The sequence below is a fragment of the Empidonax traillii genome, unplaced genomic scaffold, assembly GCF_003031625.1.
Source record: "Empidonax traillii isolate 1590-97213 ecotype Southwest subspecies unplaced genomic scaffold, ASM303162v1 scaffold143:size1492093, whole genome shotgun sequence".
In the NCBI taxonomy this organism is placed as follows: Eukaryota; Metazoa; Chordata; class Aves; order Passeriformes; family Tyrannidae; genus Empidonax; species Empidonax traillii.
This window is the reverse complement of record NW_020955336.1, coordinates 1,175,276-1,194,839: the sequence shown is the minus strand read 5'-3', so window position 1 is coordinate 1,194,839 and position 19,564 is coordinate 1,175,276. Positions and strand designations below refer to the sequence as shown.

Below are 19,564 nucleotides of genomic sequence, written 5' to 3'. Positions count from 1 at the left end.
CAGCAGCACAGCACCAGGCAGCAGTGACAGTGGCTCAGGTGCTGGCCTGTCAACTGCTGAATCAACATGACGGGTCTTCCCCAGAGCACAACGACTGTTCCACGTGGAGAGCAGCATTGATCAAATGTACAAGACTGACATCAAAGGGTAGGTGCTGGGGGAGCCCCCTGAGCAGCCAGCTCAGACCAGCCTGGCTGTTCCCCATCAGGAAGCCTCACCTGACAACCCACGGCCCTCCCTGGTTGCTGGTTCTGCATCTCATGCCCGGGCACAGCTTAAACAACAGCTTAAACACGTCCTGTAAAAGGTGAACTGGCCCCCAAAAGCAGAGTAAAAACTGCTCCTTGAGAGGCCAGGAAACCTGCAGGATGCTGTTAATATTCACATGCACTTCGAAAAAGGCTTTTCTAAAATTATTTTTTCTTTTATAAATGGGAGCATGTACAAATGCCTCAAACAATCTACCAGTTTGCAATATTTGTGAATATAGCTGGAATACTGGAACATTACTTTTACTGTACCATGAAAAAAACTGCAGGACCGACAAGGAAGGCAGATTATTCTCGGTGTAACAATGAACTCAGAACAAGTACAGGGAAACATCCAAATAATTATAAAATGGGTCAGCATTGAAGGTCTAAACTGTTAAGCACCTTTACTTATTTAATGTTTCAGGAATCAGTATCAGTCCCAGCCACGTCGTTCTGTGGCATCTCCGGATTTCAATTACATAGCTGGATAAATGGCTTTGCAAGCATTACAAAAATCACCCTAGTCATCACAGGCCAAGTTTCAGACGAAAAGAATTTTTCAATAAGAAATCTCCTCCAGCTACAGGCCCTTCAGTCTGAGGCTTAGAGGATAAACACTGACAATGAACTCAACATTTCTCTCTAACACAGCTTAAAACTCTTACCCTGCAGTGAAGTGACACGCTGCTTATAGAACATCTTGATCAAATTTACTGTCTTTTCTATTTTTAAGCAAGCAGGTTTCCGTTTAAAACTGCCACCTTACTGACTTCCTTAAAGCCATCTGATATTTTATTAGTCTTTGACAATCAGGTTTCCATCTCTTGCATGTAATTAAGTTGAATCCCAGGAACAATTTACTTGACTGATCTTTCATTAAGTATAGCAGCACGACAGCACTTCTCAAATAATGGATCACTGGGACCTTTATAAAGCTTTATTAAACTGTCCTCTACCTTGCCACTTCTCACCTTGCAAAAAAGCACTTCATGGAAAAAACCCAAATATTAAAGACAGAACACAAGATAACTGCCTTAATATATTCTGAGCCAACCAAAATGTGTTTGTCGTTTATTGAGCTACATCTATTTCAGAGGTCTGCCTGGTGTATTAATAGTCCCCTACTATATCAGACTGGAAGAAAATGTGAATTTTAGGGTCCTTAAATCATTCTGCTTTTCTACTGCAGTTCCACTAAGGGCTTGTATTAGACAGCTTGCTGTAAAAAACCCCAAAACTCTGTAACGTGCTGAAAGTATACTTTTATTTTCCCTTCTTATGCCTGATCAACTGAATAGAAAGCAAGTGACAGGTTGGACTAAAAAAAACCCAACACAACAGTTAAAAAAAATCATAGTCACTCTTAAAAGAACAGACCACAAATTCGGAGAGTACACTCATGGTTTTTGTTGTTTCTTCTATAATTGACTTCTAATTACCACACATGATTGCATGAAGTAAAGCAATTACCTGTAGCAAAAGGCAGAAAATCAATCCAGTGGTTCCCATGGAAAGTTACAGCTTTCACTGGCAGCTGAACTGAGCTGAATTTCTTGTCACTCCTGGATGTTCATGCTGCACAGCTGGGGTAACCTGTCAATCCCTGCTACAGCTCTCATGGATTCAATCTTTTGTTGCCTCCTTTCTCTTCTTTGAAAAAAACCCTGATGGTTTGGCAGCAGCAGGAAGCCCTGAGCCACCTAGGACAGTAAATGGAAAACTATTACCATTATGCACTTCAAAAATAACAAGAGAGTAATTTTCTCCTAATAGTCAAAATTATCCTGGATTAGTCTCCCTCCTGGAAACTAGCAAGCTCCAGGTATCCCAGTTACCTCTCTTTCATAAACTCCAGTGTATTAAAGGCCAAAACTTAGCATCATTCAGTCAGTATTTCACATTTCAGATGGAAGGCACAAACCAGAAGCACAGTGGGTTTGACCTGAACATTTCATTAACCGCTGGCGGCAGGATTGCTGCGAGCCAGAACAGGGGGCTCGTGAACATTCGGTTGCCTGCTGTGGCACCAAAACCCTCTCACAGGATGTGCCAGAAAGTGTGGAGGCATAGTGAGAAAGAGAAGAGAAAAGGTGGCTTGGAGACAGCACCCTAAATACCCAATCTGGATTTTGATGTCACAGAATAAGCAGGGAACGTAACTGGGATAACAAAATTACCAGAACTATTGTACAGTTTATAGTTTTTATGATTTAGAGGGAGTTTTTCTATAGCAGTATCCACTGTTTACCTGGAAATATGTTAGGGGTTCCACAAATCAAAATACTTTGACTTTGTATGGCTTCTGGAAAGGCTGGGACCAGAAGGGAGGGCATTTGACTTGGTGGGAAAGCACCGGTGAAAAGAACAGGATACAAGCCTGAAAGCCAAGAAAGCCCAGGAAGGGCCCTATTCCTTATCTTTACATATGAATGCCAGGTGTTAAAACACATATTAGGCTTAAAATTAGGAGAAAGGAAAGTAGGGGAGATGCTGGTTTAAAATAAAAGGCTGGGAGTAGATTTAATCAGTTGCAGGAGAAAGTGGGTGTGAGGTCTCAGCCCCACAGAATTAAACTGCACTCATCCCCTGTTCCCCAAAAGCCCCAAAGAGGGACAGAGCCCCAAGTACAAGAAAATTAATCTGAGCTCTTGCTGTCCCTTCCCTTCCAGCACCTCATTTCTGGTTCTATGTTCAGGAACTGAGATTTTTCCTGTACCTGCACCAACCTTGACATAATCAGCTTGGCTGACATTGAAACAGGCCAGCTGATGTGGAAAAGCCACAAACCAAAGCCCTCTCCTCCTTGCCAGAACCAAAGGAGTGGGAAGGGATCTGGGGAGGCTGGCTGATATTCCCTCACCATAAGGGCTAATATATCAAAGTCAGTAGGCCTGGCAAAAACTACCTTTGGACAGGTGCAGGCAAGAGTTCCCTCATCATGAGCTCTGCCAAAGCAGTGTTTGAACCAAGACATACCACGTGTGGTCACTGAGTGCAGATGCAACACAGCACCAGCCCTAGATGAGGGGAGTGAAGCACCACCGACTCCAGCTTCTCCAGTGTCAGGTGCCTGGCTCCAAGAAAACATGACTGCAATTCCAGTTCTGAGCACAAATGCTTATTTTAGTCAGCTACAGCAGAGCTGGGGAGTTTCAGGAGCTGTGTATTAGCTTACACCAGCAACCCCCAGCTTTCACCAGCTCATGCCCATCCATCATACAAGTAACCTGCTGGGAGCAAAGGCCCCACATTTTTCTTATTTATTGGTATTCCACTTCTTCAGGGTTTGTTAAGAGTGAATGACCTGAGTCAGCCTGAATAAAATGCTCTCTGGCAAGAGCAGAACACACTGAAGGGAAAGGAACATGACATGGAATACCAGCACCAGTTCTCCAGCAAATTTTAGGTTGGGAAGAAGGAAAGAAAATGTCATCTCTTTCCAGCAATTTGACTGTTGAAGAACTGCTTTTAAACCTCAGAGATACTAGCTGTGGTGTTCTGTGACATCCATATCCTCTAAATGAGTCTGTTGTCTCTTTTAATTAGCAGATCTTAATGAACATCTCAGGATTTTATGTTACACACTTAGAAAACTGCCACTATCTTGAACCCAAGAGGAATCATAGGACAGCACAGTAATATAATAATCCTTACGAGATGGAGACTTCATGTTAACAGGCTGTGGGACTGAGCAAGAAAGAGCCTGAATCTCTTCCACCCCTTTCACCTTTTCTATCTATTGAAATTTCTGTGTGATGCCCTGCTGTTGCCCAAACTATCTGCCGAGCAGGCACCCTCCTCCTTGCTCTGGTTCCTTAGGTTTTGTTCTTCTGGTTCTTCTCTTTGGTGCCTTTGGCTTTGAACGTACTCCTGAAAATACACACCAAGACAATGAGGAAAACCAAGAACAACAAAACCACGGCCAGCACGTTAGACAGGCATGCAGACATAAGCGTGCCACTGAGAACCCAAACCAAACAACTGCTTGGACACCCTCAGTTTTGCCTTCTTTTTGGGAGGGTGACTCAGTGAATAATCCTTTTGTTCAGTCACCTTGCCTGTTGTACCCAAAACTACTGCAAATCAGGTCACATGGAAAGAAGCTGCCAACCCTCCAAGCAACACACGGCATCCTGTACGTACCTGTAACTCAATTAATACCTAACAAACCTCAGTATTGCAGGGCTGACAAAGAACTTTCAGTGAGAGACAGAACCTCTCTTATTTATAACATCAGCACATATTCAAGCAAGCTCAGAGTCAGCAATCGGCAGAAATCGATCCAGCCTTGCTATGTAAGTACCCTCTGCTTTGCAGCCCAGATGAAATAAAAGCCAAAGCAAGCAAATTAAACCACATGTAGTAAGTGCCCCGCTCCTGTTCAGGAGGTGCCAGGGACAGAGGAAACAAAGATAACATCTACAGTGATGTTCAGTGGTGTTTTTTCTCTGAAAACCAGCCTAATCTCACATGATGTGGAGGGCAGCTGCTCATTGATTAGAAGAGACTCATGGGGTCAACTGGACTCCAAGACATTTAGAAGCCAATAGTGTCAATGGACAAGTAATGAAAAATATACTTAGATTAGCTCTAATTCAGCTAATTACATGGGCCAAATAATCATGCAATTAAAGCAAGCTCTCTACACTCTATTCTTGTCCCCTACACTGCTTGAAACCTTTCTGACCAGGAATAAGAGCAACACAAATTAGAAGTAGATGCCCCAGTTTACCAGCAAGTGCCCAAACTACACTGCAGTCTTTCTCTTGGCACTCTCTGTTTGTAGTGGTGCATAGCAAACCCAGATGACTTTATGCACAGAGCATCCTTTAATGGCAGCCTCCACTCCTGTGTTTCTGGCTTCAAGGCCTATCAAATTGTATCCCTGCCCACCAACTACCACTGCTCCTAAGAATGTGTGTTCTACGTTAACGCCACATATGAGAAACTATCCGCTAGCAGACACAGCTAGTCCTGTTCTGCCAGTGAAGATGTTGGCCTGCAGAGCATTTAAAGTCTTGTTAATGCCCAGAGGCAGTATTTTCACGTTACATTACAGCTGGAGTGCCATGTAGATATATCCTTCTCAGGCTTTTTCACACCATCTAACACAGCTGCATCAACAGCTGTGCAGTTGGCTGTGCCAGGAGCAGGCAAAGCTTCAGTACTATAGGGTGGGACATCAGAACACTTTCCTGGACATTTCAAGCATAACTGGAGTTACCCTTTGGGGTATTTCCACAGGTTTGCTTCTGATGAATGGGGCTGCTGTATTCTGTGGCTCCCCATTTACACGGAGATTTGTCTTGGTGTAGTCCTGGGGTGCACAGGCTGGCCCTGCTCTGTCTTCATGGTAAACCCTGCATAAGTGAGAGAGAAAGTTGGCAGTCTCATTTTTAATCACTTGTGGGTTTAATTTCATTAGTGTTTTTCCAGACTTTTATTCCTCCTGGGTAAAGACTTCCAAAAAGCAAAAAGCCTGTTCAGTCAGGTCAGATTGTGAAGGATACACATTTTGTCCCTCCACAAGTTATTGGACTTATTCCCCTTGTCCCATCCTGCTCTGCCACAAACAACTTAAAAACCTCTTGTATTAAGTACCACCATGTAGAATAAAAAACCTCCTATCATCTACACTGTCCAAGTAGAAAAGACAACATGCTGTGGGTGATGGATGGCACATAAATGTGGGGCTCCTGAAAACACATGGACAACGTCATATCGTCAGCAAAAAGAAAAACTTGTAGTCTCATGAGCTGATCTCCCACTCTGTGTCCTCATGACTTCTGAGTCATCTTCCACAGATCTCAGTGAGATACCACCACATGCTGCTGTATGAACCCCTGGCAATCTCTCACCCAGCAGCATATAAGGATGTATTCCTGGATGAACATACTACAGTCTCTTTTGAGAGAGAGAGAGAAAGAGAGAAAGTTGGCTCAAACTCCTCTTGATACACGTCAAGATATCATCTTCCATAGTGAGGGATGGTCTTAAGAGGCAAGAGTTCAGAAGGCGATAAGCTACAGCATTACTTTTCTTCAAAAATCTCTGCCCTAAGCTCAATAATCAGGCATAAACATCACATCTTTTCCAGGATACAATGCTAAGAAAAAAAAATGGGAAATAAAACCTGTTCTGCAAAGTCTCATTTTACAACACCTGTAAAAATTTTAAAAGAGCTACAGACAGGGCACCACTAACACCTTAAAACAATCCTGTTTGTTAAAATTCCTCTTTGATGAGCAATGTAGCCTGCAGGTTACTATAGCAGCAGGATCCATCACCTAGGTAACCAAGCGCTAATGATGTCAACATTAACCTATCCCTACACACAACCTCACACTGTGCACATCACCAGACCTCCATTTCTTGCAAAAGGATTGTCTCCCTGCCAACAGCCAGCCGGTAACAGGCCATATGGGCAGTCCCCACGAGGAGGGAGCTCTCCTCACAGCACCAGCCTGCCCTGTTAAGAAGCATTATTTCAGACAGCACCCCCCGTGTAAGAGCTGGGCACCTGAGGTATCCACCACGCACAACCTGATGCACTACCAGAGTCACACGTAGCAACAGAGCTTGCCTAAAGGCTCTTTGGAAAAGGGGTCAAAAAGGTCAAAAGGCCACTTAACAGATCAGAGGGTCTGAAGCATAAACCCACACAGAACAAGAATGTCTTGGGAAGTGCACTGGCATGGTCTTCCCCCGAAGAAGCATTCCTTTTGGGAAGTCAGACTTGCAATATGGAACACCAGATCCAGTAAATTCCCATATCAATACATTCCCTATTCAATGGAGATGACCTATCCCACAGAAACCTGTGCTGTCTCTCTGCCTGAGGCCTTGCAGGCAGTTCTTCACAACAGGGCACAGCAGAGCAGCCCCTGAGCCTGCCCTGCCCCACGAGCTGTGCAGCCCAGGAGAGCAGCACGAGGCCACTGTGCTGGTGATGTCCTCACCCAGCACTGCACAGAGCTGAGGACGTGCCCTCAGCTATGGGGTTTCACCAATGCTGTTCAACTTTGCTATCTGAGAAACGCTCATGAGTACAGATGTATTTGTTTACAACCAAGCAGCACATTGTTTTGGTTACAGAGGCAGATAAAACCTCAGACTCCTGGAAAATACTGATTTCTTGGTAACAGTGTTAGGTAATTGGTAACTTCCATAGTCTAAAGGGATTTAGGTGCTTGGGCTAAAGGAAATGAAATGGAATTTGGTGCTTTTTTTCTCCCTTTTGTTAAAGGCTGCCTTTATATCCCAGAGAGAAATTAGGTGAGACAGAAATCTCTTTCCCTCCACTTTGATAAATAGGGATGACTCATTATTTCCCCATTTTGCTTTAAATATCCTGTCATCCTTGTGGTTTGCTTTGTTCAGCTATTCCCTCCATTCATACAGCACCTGCTGTAATGACACAGGAAGTCCTCTGTGGTTCTTTTGCTCTTTCAGTGCATCTCTCATCAACAGAGTGCTCTGACCTTTGAACATCACTTCGTTTACTTACCAACAGATACTTGCAACCCCCAAAGACAGCCTTTCTTTGATCACCATTTCCTAGACAGTAGATTACATTATCTTGATGAAACCAAAAAAAAAACATTTCAAGCCTTTACCCTCATTGAAGCACACACAGATTCTGGGCTGCAGGTAAACTTTTCGAAGTGCAGTGAGCTGCTATAGCTTCATAGACATTTTCAGGAGGTGGGGAAACCCCTTGGATCAAATTTATTTGTTAGAAACTTGAGTTTCTTACCTTCTGACCATCTTTAATTGCCTATTTCCCCATGTCCCTTGTGCTGAGTAAAGACCGTGGTGTCTTTTACCTGCTTATCCATGCCCAGGTTGATCAAAGAACATTTAGAAGCCAAGCCCTTTGTCATCCTGGAGAACAAAGGAATAACTGTCTTCCTGCTAAAGTCAGTTTTCTTGTCTGTCTCTCACTGGCTGACGATGGGATAATACCAGCAAAAGAAAACAAGATCAAACCAGTAGTGCTGGAGCTGAGAAGATAAAAGAAGAAACAAATTTCAGAGAGAAAGGAACGCTGGGCAGATGAGAGAAATAAGAAACACATTTCTACAGCAAAGGATATTTTACACTGAGGCTGGACAAGGGCAAAGGATCCTAGGAGAAAACAGGACTTCTCTGTTCCAGGGAAGAAGACATCTGCTGGCAGAGAGCTACCGGGCCCTGAAAGATTCAGCCTCAACACAGAGAACACTTGAGCAGTGGAAAACAAAAAATAAGAACACGGAAATGAATAAACGTTTTATTGTTAGCTGAGAACTGTACATTCTTTGTTGTGCACAAATGCAGCTTGAATTTTGCAAAGCCTTTGTATCTGCTTGCTCCCACCATGAAAACACCCTTCAGAGGGGAGGCACTAACCAGGAGCACCCAAGGGTTCCCACCTTGGCCAGAGGAGAGGATGGAGCTGCTGGGGGGCTGAGGCTCAACTTCAGCTGCAAGAGCCAGAGTCTGTGAGAGAAAAACCAAAGGACATCCATGCCTTGATTTGCTGATATGAGACAGCAAAGTGTCACTTTGAAACTGTCAGAAGAACTACCTGAGGTGAACAGTATACATGGATGCAGTCAACTGCTCCAGTGGTTTCTGGTCTGTGAATTACATGAAATTATGTTCTTCTAGTTCATATCCCTAACAGTCCTCTTCGGAGGATTGTATATCCAAGGTCAGTGTGCCTTTCAGGACAACTGGGTGCCTTTAATGAATAACTGCACTTTAAGCAGTGAATTTAATTAAAACACATCACTGTGCTGGAGAAAATACTCAGCACTTTGTGACATTATGCAATACTGCATTCAGTGTAAAGATACAAGATAAACAAGGAACACTTGGAGTTTGAATATACCCTGCATGACTTAACTTCCTATTACTTTCTACCTTTTTTCCTTTTTAAATTCCTACCTATATTTATACATTTAGGAAAGATAACAGGCTAACTGAGCATTGCAGAACTGCCAGCAGCAGCTCAGGTGGAAATCTTGCCATTGTGAGGTTGCAACTGTGCTCAACTGTGCAGAAACAGAACTTCCTTCCTGAGGCATCTGGTTGGTCTTTGCTGCAGGAGCAGTGAACTGCTGAGTGTTTCTACCTTTGTACCCCTGAGGAACAAAGTGGATCCTAAATGCTGCCATCCCACTTTGACTTTCATTTTTGTCACTCTCCAGACCAAGGCTGCAACAACAGGAAAAGCAAGTAGGATTTTGTGTGCTGTTCCAAGAGCAGCTCAAGATGGCACCTGAAAGGCAGTAATGTAAAGCTTCATATTTTATGTCATGACAAACAAGAGAAATGTTATTCAATGTTTCTTTGTGGGGAAGAAGGCTCACACTACAGAAAACCCCAAAAAAACTAGATAGAATTGCTTGAACAAATCATGAAAGGAGACCTTCAAAGGAAGGGGGCAAAGAACCTCTGGACTACTTTCTTCCTCCCCTTTTTATAATGTATAGAGGACATGAAGGAGGTTTCTCAGTAGTTCTTTCTTATTCCAAAAGGATTTTTTTTTTGTTCCTGCTTCTCTTTTACATTAAAAATTCAAGTCTTGCCTTGAATAGAAGGCTCTGAGGCAAACAGCATCAAAGACATGCACAAGTCAGGATCAAGTACATTGGTAAGGACATTTGGTTAATGCCCATCTTGCACTGAATTCTTAAGGTTGCAGATGAAAGTCAAAGAATTTGAAGATTCGAAATCCAAACAAACAAATTTAGTTCAGCTGCAACAAATATTTTTATAGGTGTAAAAAAATTAATCTCTTTAAACTGCCAATGGTTCAGCTTTAAAAAAAATAAAACCCTCCAAAAATTTACAGCTGTCTCTGAGCAGAGGAGACCTGACCTTCCTACTTGAAGTGGAATTAATGATAAATAAAATGCCTTTTCATTGCCTTTGACAACAATTTATGCTGACGGGTCTGTGGCTGGATATTTATCGCAATTTTGTCTGTGTCTCCAGGTGTGTCTGGAAGACGTCCCTTTTTAAAGAAGAGCAGTAATCCCTCTGTTTTGCCATCAGGAGGTGGTAAGGGGTGAACTTTCAGTGAGCAGTGGTGGGACAGTGACTGTGTAATGGCCAATGACTGTTCTCAGGCTCCAAGCAATGACTTGAGCAAACTTGCATCCACATAGGTTTCAAAACACGACTTCATCCCCTAAGCTGTGCAGAGGGAGCACTGCTGGGCTGCTGCTGCTGCTGCCCCATGGCCCCATGTACCCAGACCTGAACCAGAGCTGCTCCTTTTGCTCAGATCTTACCAAAGGTGGGCAGGCAAGTCAGCAGTTCACACTGAAGATAGAGAGGGAAAAGTATTCCAGTGCCTGGGAAGGCTTAACATACACTAAGTCAAGGTTTAGGACACAAAGTCTGAGATGCTTGATCACAGCCTGTGACCTCAGTCCTTAAAGATGAGCCTGTACAGTCCATATGAAAACAAGGAGAGACCCATCAACACAAGATGCTGGCACATCTTGAAGCATTTCACCTGCTTTTCTCCATCTTTTTCCCCTGCTAACACGACATTGCCTTGCACTGCAAAGCCACGTTTCCTGTTTCTTCCCTGAGTGTGTGCTAAATTGGGCAATGCTTCCATGAACAGGCTTTAAGTTACCTTTTGAGAGAGGCTTGTATCCCAAATCCTTTTTCTGCTCAAGGGAAAAGTCAGCTGGTCTCTCTTCTGAGTAGGAAAGCAGCAGCAGAGCTGCTTTTGGAGAAGGACTGGAGACCACTGCTTGTGCATCAACAGAACAAACTTCAAGTCTGCAAAATGCTGGGTCATTTTCTCTGCAGCATGCTGCTTCTAACAGGAGGAAACCTTTTACTATCAGACTGGTTGCTGGTGAAACTATCTGCCAAAAACAAAAATAAAAAAATAAAAGCATTTTCTTGTAACACGAACATGTTGGATTTGGAAATCAGTGAGAGGAAGCAGATATGGTACATCTGATGATATTTTCCGTTTCTTTCTCAGGGTAGAACTGAGCTTTCAAAACTGAAAAGTAGTTATAACACTTTTTCCCTGTTCTGCATGTGTTTTTGGTGGATTGCCAACTGCATATTGAGTTGAGGATGCTGACAGCCTGCTCAAATTCATGTGGCTATGTTGCCCTAGTCAGAATTAAATGACACATTACACCCTGAGTCATCCTCTGCTAATGCCTGCTAGGTATTTTCTGGCATCAAGGTTTAGAATTCGGAGCTCATTGGAAATTTTCTATAGGGGAGATTTTTCAGAAAGAGAATTCTGTTTCTGAGAAAACAGGAATTTTCTATGCGGGGAAAAAAGTTGTTTCTGCCAAAAAAAAAAAAAAAATTAAAAGGTTTGTTTGTAAAGAGGATCAAAATACAGTATTTAATTTTGAATTGACCTGAACTAACCAAACTCTGCAATGCCCCAGATAATCCACGTGAATTTCAGATCCTTTCAGATGAAGACAGCCCAGCCAGAACCTAGTCTCAGACAACACAAAGGCTGTGATTTTAATGTTCAGACAGTCCTGTGTGACTGCTCAGTTTTGACACAGGGCCATGCTGTGCAGGGCAGAAGTGTGGTCAATAATCCTCCCCAGTTACAGAGCAGAGTTACAGCAGCCCCAAGCAGGGATCTCCACCAGCAAGATACAGGCCCAGACACAGGTTTTCCAGTGAGGGAGGATGCACTTCCCAGTAATCTCCAGATGCTTTCCGAGCTAGCATTGCCATCTCCATGTCCTTTCCTCTCTGCTGGAACCACCTCCTCCACTGGAGAGGAGAGCATCTTCATCTCTCCCATCCCCATTCTCTCTCAGCTTCCATCCCTGCTCCCTCACCCCTCATATCCCAACTCCCTCTCCAGAGTAACATCCCTGCTGCGACTCAGCAGTTCCACACTGACACTGGAAATAGCTGTGGCTGTGTCCTCCCCCCATCCCACACTTCCCTTGCCGGCTGCCTTCACCCCACACAAAGGCACAAACTTAGCTTGGCACCAGTAAACTGGGCAAGGCACACACGTAGAGCTCCAGTGGCACCTCCACGCTGCTTCCCACCTGTCAGCCTGTCACTGGAAACGTGGATGGGAGACAAATCCATTGGAAAGCAGACTCTCTACAGTCCTTTGTTCATTGAGCAAAAGCTTCTCCTAGAGCTGAAAACACTCCCAAAGCTTGGTTTTCATTCATTTCTTTCTGCATTGTAAACAAAAAAAACACACAACCTCTTGCACTTGGCTAAAAGGAGGCCCCTCCTCTGCCCACCCAGTACTGATCGGGAATGCCCCGAGACCTGGGCTGTCTGGCCTCTAACCCCTCTAAGCCACCAGTAACTTTATTTTTAACGTTTCAGTGGGCTCTGGATCAGGCCACAATATACAGATAAACACCAAGAAAACCAGGTCCCAAACCTAAAACTGATGTCACCACGAACAAGCAGTGTCCGGCCTGGATCTGATTCTGTGCCCTCTGCTGCTGTGGAGGCAAAAGCTACCCACTTTAGCACAGGAGTTTTCTCTGAGTTGTGGAGAACCTCAGATCAGAACTATCAGTACTCTGTCTGGGTGGAGATACCTTCTCACTTGCCTTCTGCCTACAGAATTAAAGGCCACACAGCAACACAAGGACATTCAAATTAAAACCATCTCCTGGCTGTCACCGGACTTCTGACCTTTGATCTATGAGCTTTTTTTTTTGGTTCCCCTCCAAATAAAGCAAAACCTCTCTCTGCCATGAAGATAAACCTGTAGACTCTGCAGACCACTAAGAAACGGACCACACGTGTCCAGAAGCTCAGGAGCTATAGGCTGAAGAGTCTGAAGGAAGCAGAGTGTTCCAGGCAGCACTTATTTCCAGCAGCCTTTAAACAGCTCTTAACTGCCAGAGGATAAGGTTAGAGAAGTGTGGAGATGTTGGCACAAAAAGCAGTTTCAGTCAAGCAGCAAATAACAGTGACATGGGTATCATTCCCCAGGGCTCTCTTGGAGAGGCTCCACACCAGTCCCTGGAACAGCCTTCGTGTCAGGCCATGTAACCGAAGTTCAGGCAAGGTTTGGAGCTCATCTATCCCTCTTGTACCAACCCAAACACTGCCCAATTTGCAATTGCCTTTTTGTGTCCTGAGAGTGCTGATGAACCAGGCAGACAGTAGTAGCAGAAACAGGGCCTGCTGACATTCTGACAACTGCCTGTGAATTGCCAGGGTCAGTCTGAACCGGGGCACCAGAGACAGAGGTCGATCCTTACACCTGTCACATCTGGTGGGGGCACAGCATACCAAACTGCTGCTGCAGAAACAGTCTTTTTAGGACTAATGGAATGAGAAAATAGGAAATCCAAGATCTGATCTCCTCTGCTGAGTTCAGACAATTCAGTACAGACTGCTGTCTAGTCCCAGGATGATGCAGACGGCATTTGATCCTGCCAGCTACCCTGAGTTCAGAGGGAGACCGTCCCAGCCACCAACCCACAGCCCACAAGTGACAGGAAAGATTCCAAAGCTCACGCACTGACAGAGCCCATCCCTGACACCAAAAACCCAAATCTAAAGGTTTATACAAACAGGGCCAGCATTTTGAAAGCAGAGGTAAACCACTGGCGGCTTTATAAATCTGTTCCCAGTTCCAGATACTAAGTGCCCCACACAGCTGTGTGTGGGTGTTGATAGCTCCTAACACGCTATGCTCAGCCAACCCACAGGCCAAACCTGTGGCCTCCCAACTGGTTCACTCTGGTCAAAGTGTGCTAGTGCTGCTCCCATCTCTCTCCACATCACCAGCAACACCCTCGTGCCAGACACAGCACTGAGCCCCACATGTGCAGTACTTGTAATCTACTCTCATTCTGCCTATTTGCCATCTTCTAATAACACACAAATAGTATTTCCTATAGGAAATATTACCTGCAGCAATGACACAGCGTGATAAACTCTTTACAGCTGGAGAAAAAAGTTTTAGATATAAATAACTGCACTTAGGTGAGATTCAGCAATTATGGAATATTTCCCTAAATATACAAAAGAGCCCCTTGGAAAAAGAGCTGAAAAGGCAAAGGGCAAGAGTAGAAAGAAGTGATTTGCCAAGAGGATCAGGATTTTTTAAGTATAGAAGACGACTCAGTAAGAGAGAGATTAACAGAAAACAGAGCTGCAGAAAATATCCTTTATGGACTTGGAAGTTCAGAAGCAAGGAGGGGGAGCACCAGAAGAGATAAAGAAGATTTAAGCCATCCCATCCCCAGAGCAGGAACAGTTCAGCTCCTGAGGCTGCCTACACGTGGCTACCCGAGCCAAAGACAGGTCACACAAAACTGCTGTTCACACAGCAGTGCTGTGCCATGAGAACGCTGACAGCTCTGCTGCAGAACTGGATCTCTTCTGAACCTTTGCTTCACTGCCCTGCCCTGCTCCATCTTCCTTTTCCTGGATGTTTTAAGGTAATGTGAAAGAAGTCTGTGGGACGAGGCAAGAGCCAGGTCAGCCAGGAGACTGCAGAAAGCTGCCTGCACAGCCAGAGGCAGCAGTGCCAGCAGCAGTGCCAGCAGCAGTGCCAGCACTCTCCTGCCAGGAGCTGGCACAAGGGCCTCTACAGCTGCAGAAATGAGCCAAAACCACAAGCCACATGGTAGTATGTCACCTTGGCTGTCACCTGCCTGCCAGATACTTTTCAAAACTAGCCTTCAAGTTTACTGCTCACTGTAAAGAGACATCAGCCAACATATCAGTGCAATTATTAGCAATTCCTGGGTTTTGCACATCTTTATTAGTAAAATAAGGGGTTTATTTTGGAAACTGGGATGTCGAAAACTGACAGTAACTCACTGTACACATGAATTTAGCCTACCTGCATTGTCCCACATGAACCTTACACCAGAGCACACCACAAACTTCAGCATCAACTAGGCACTGCAGTCATGTGTTACCAATTAATGCCATGTGTAGTCAGGGGAAATTTAATTTACATCAGTCAAGGCTGAAAGAAGCAGCGTGGCTCGGAAGAAACATTCAGCTAAAAGAGATGAACTTGTAACTTAATGCTCCTTTAAAAGTTTCTGTGCAAAAGTTTGAATTTTGCCAGCTTTCAGGTTATTCTGGTATGAAAGACATAAAGGGGCAACATTGTTAAAATTACAAAGTAGCAGTAAGGAATGACTTGTGTGATATTTGAATATTTATTTTTGTCACCACCTGTACGTTTCACCCAAACGTGGTGAACAAGGGAAAGGAAGGCTGCCATTAGCAATGGGAGAGCTGGGTTCCTGCTTCCCAAATAACACCAAGAAGCAAGAGCACTTTCAGCCACTGCCTGTCACAGCTCTTTCATGCTTTGTTCTTTGTAAAATATCTGTTTCTTGTATAAGATAAGCTGAGGCCAAAATTCCAAGCCTGTCTGCTTAGTGTGTACCATATGACATATATTGCACTCTGATGGCCTACAACCTAGTATGGCAAAAAAATTCAGCTTTTAACTTACATAGCAGATATTTACAAGCTCCAGTGAACTCATCTTACACTTCTCTGTAGGTCTGTAACTCTTCCTGCTCCGTTAATTTATCTGTTTTGTATTTTTCTTTCTAGAACATCACTGATATGACTCACAACCAAGGTTCAGCCCTAACCTGCGTGTCTGTGTGTTGTAAGTGCTCTCAAACGTGCAGCATGTGCATCATCACAAACTTCAGCCCCAAGGACTTCCCTACTGCTCTGACAGCCTCAAGAAACATGATAAAAAAACAGCTCTGCCCATACACTGGGTTGGTTTGTGGGATTGTTCTCCTACTTCTTTCAGAAACAATTTTTAGGGAAAAAATGCTTTTAAAATGTATTATTATTGTAAATCCTTAAATGCTATTTTCACATAATTTGGATATTTGGATATTCTATCTCTGGGCAGCCTGTTCGAGGGCGTCACCACCTTCACAGGGAAGAATTTCTGCCTAATACTTAATCTAAACCTGCCCTCTCTCAGCTGAAAGCCCTTCCCCACTGTCCTGTCACTCCATATTGCAAACACTCTCTCTCCATCATTCTTCTCCCACAAAATAGCCATTTTCCTTCAAAGAATGCAATACAATGATGTGTCCCTCTGCCCTCTCTCAACTTTTTCCCATATATTACTATTTTTTTGAATGTTTTGACCTGTCCCCAGTCACACAGGATTTACACTGGATCTGCTCAAATACACTTGTAAATACAGATGCCACGTGCCAGAAACAACTCTTCACAAGTTCAGTGTGCTCAACTTAAGCTGAACACTGATTTGAAGAGATAACACGCAAAAGAACAGGATAATTTCATCCTCATTACGGTACTAACCATCAACTTGAATTATAATATGCTGAAAAGAAACAGCACTTAAAACAGCCTTGCAAAGGCCAAAACCTTTGGAGAAATAAGCACAAAGATGACAGAAAATAAAGGCACTGCACCCAGCGAGGTGGCAGCAGCTCGAGTGACCAGCCATGGGAGGGAAAGCAACACAGACAGGGCAATAATTCACCACAGCAGCCAGCAAAGGTCCAGAATAATGGGGGGATGGAAATGGGGTAGCAGCAACAGGAAAACAGAATTTGCCTGCTAGGAATGACTTGGGATGCCACCAACAGAGGAGAACTTACTGAAAGCAGCTCTGTCCACAACCTGCTCCCACGGGCTCCAGGGACAACTCTTCCTGGCATTCATAGAGATGGCAGCTCATCGGCAGGTCCAGCCAGTCACCTCCCACTGGTGGGGAAAACAAATTTTAAGAAGTCAGGGCAACATCTCCTGGCACTTCCCACACCTCCTCCCACCAGGGCCACTTCAAACACCCAGACAAGTACCCAACCTGACCGCTCTTGGTTAAAATTTGCACCTTGTCTGCCTACAAGTGTAAATTCCTCCTTCCCCCGTAACCTGTGATCTCACTGCCAGTGAGGAAGAGAAATGCTAACATTTTCTACAGAGGTTCAAACCGGTGCAGCCTCTTGTGGGAGGTATCAAAGATCAAATATTTCGAGGTAATTATGTTCCTGAAGGGAAACTGATTTTTTTTCCAGTAATTTTGCTAAAAAAAAAAACCATCTGAAGAATATGCCTCAAAAGCTCCTGAACGCTGTATAAAACATAACAGCCTCTCCTGATGTTTGCCACGCTGCACAACTTGGGGTGTTACCTGTGTAGAGGCAGCTTCAAAGGCACAGAGAGCATGGGATGTCCTAAGGAAAGAGTTACCGACTGCAAACACTTTCAGCTCCTGAAAATTAGAGAAAAGTGGAGGGCCAAAAATTATCAAGGAATCACTTCCATTAACCCTGTCACAGGTGCTGTCTCTGGGCACGATGCAGGAAATAGCACCTCCTCTCTTTGCCCTTGGTCATACCAAAGAGAAACAGATTTAGGAAATAGTACTACAAACAGGCAAGAGAGGCTACCAACAATTGATTAAAATTGATTACAACCCTAACACAGCACCTTTTCCTAATTCCTTAAAAATGTTTTGTCAAGCCAGAGTTTTTCATGATTTAAAATGATTTCAAAGGGACAAAGCTGAGCAGGTGATAAACTCTTAAGGCAATAAAGGAGAACTGACACATCCACGAGAAACTCATCCTCTTCAGCAACACAGTAAAGAGCACACATTTTTCTTCAAAATTTTATTTTAATTTAAATTATGGGGCCAGCCAGATTTTTTTTGGATACGAAACGCATTTTCCTCAGGAGAAATGAAATGCTACCACGGAAATAGAATTACAATTGTATACATCTCTTACTTTAAAAAAAAAAAAAAAAAAAAAAAAAAAAAAAAAAAAAAAAAAAAAAAAAAAAAAAAAAAAAAAAAAAAAAAAAAAAAAAAAAAAAAAAAAAAAAAAAAAAAAAAAAAAAAAAAAAAAAAAGCCAAACGAAGAAACCGCTCGCATTTAAATATCTTTTAGTAATACCCTTAAGCCTTCAAGCAGATAAGAAACCACTTCCAGAACAAGTTTTTTTTTTAATACGAAGAGCACGTCAAAGGAGCTTTAATTTAAATACAACTTCTTTTCGAAAGCCAACATTCAAATATTTCCACATATTAAAAAAGTCACCATAGCCATTGATTCCAAGGCGTAATATAGAGTAACCTCTACCCCAGTCCAAATGTTTTCACTTCTTGACATATACAAATCTTTAGCACGTCTACATCTTTCTAAAGAGGAAGCCTTACATGTTTATGGTGAGTAACTTTGCAAATAATGTTTTCCTCCACTCAGCTACGATAAATCAAAATATAGTAGACTGTTAGTACTGAACTACAATACCACCTCAATGCCTGTGATTTCCAGGAACAGGAAGCTGTTTTCTTTCCTGTAGGCAAAATGATTTGGTTTGCAAAGGAAATGTTAAGAACCTTTCAAAAGACCAATTATAACGTGAAGAGCAATTTTAAACCACTGAGTGAAAACACTCAGTTTTCTGGAGCTCTCGGGCTTCCCTTGTGAAGGCTTTCAAATCAGCTTAAACGTCACTGATTGCAAAGGATTTTCAGTGGGAAGAGGACAGGAAGCAACAAACATTTTCTAGAGCATTCACAATCACTCAGTCATGCAGAATTTGAACTTTCAGACCCCAATCCGTAAGTTTGCTTGGTTGTGATCTTAGAGTTACTATATGATGGATAGATACAATTTTAATAACATCATTTAGCTATATTTAGTAGATTCCTTTTGTATGGTCACAGTAACAAAAACATGGTGCAAAATCAGTTGGGTTTTCTGTTTTTTTTTTTTATACTGATAGTTTGCAGCACGAAAGAACAAAATCAACGAAATTAAATCATTTTGTTATCCTAGGACACCTATGAAATAGTTTCTTGAAGTTGAAGGGAATTAAATCATTCACTTATACAACTATTGTAGTGAGTTATACACTGTAAGAAAGAAATGACGCACTGCAGGCTCCCCAGAAGTAACAGGGATCGATATTAATTTAGCATAATCTTTGCCATTTGCAGAGCTGGTGAGCACAATGCTAGTTTAATTAAATAAGGCCAATATTATCCAGTAAGAATGTAGTATAAAGGGTTCCAGTTCTCTATTTCAGCCTACCCTAATTGATGGCACCCCATTAGATAGGTGAATACAAAGGATTTGTTTGGGTTTGAGTTTTCTTTCAAATGCTGCAGTACTTAAGACTGTTAAATCAGCATTTCCATGTGATCTGAAGTATTCAATTACACATGAGCATTCATTTTGCAAAACTCAATATTAGGTAATAGTTACAGACTAATACAATAACATTCCTCTGCTGTACAAATTAAATCATATTTTAAAGAAATGAGCAGCCTAGGAGTTATATACAAAAGA

At 43.0% G+C, this 19,564-nt stretch overlaps 1 long non-coding RNA gene across 1 annotated transcript; it reads left to right on the top strand.

Annotated features, from left to right (window-relative positions):
* Window positions 1-6,584: 6,584 nt before the first annotated feature.
* On the top strand, window positions 6,585-8,540 carry LOC114057725. The gene is made up of 3 exons (XR_003571291.1): window positions 6,585-6,810; window positions 7,101-7,103; window positions 8,096-8,540. It is a non-coding gene; the product is annotated as an uncharacterized LOC114057725 (long non-coding RNA).
* The last annotated feature ends 11,024 nt before the right edge of the window (window positions 8,541-19,564 follow it).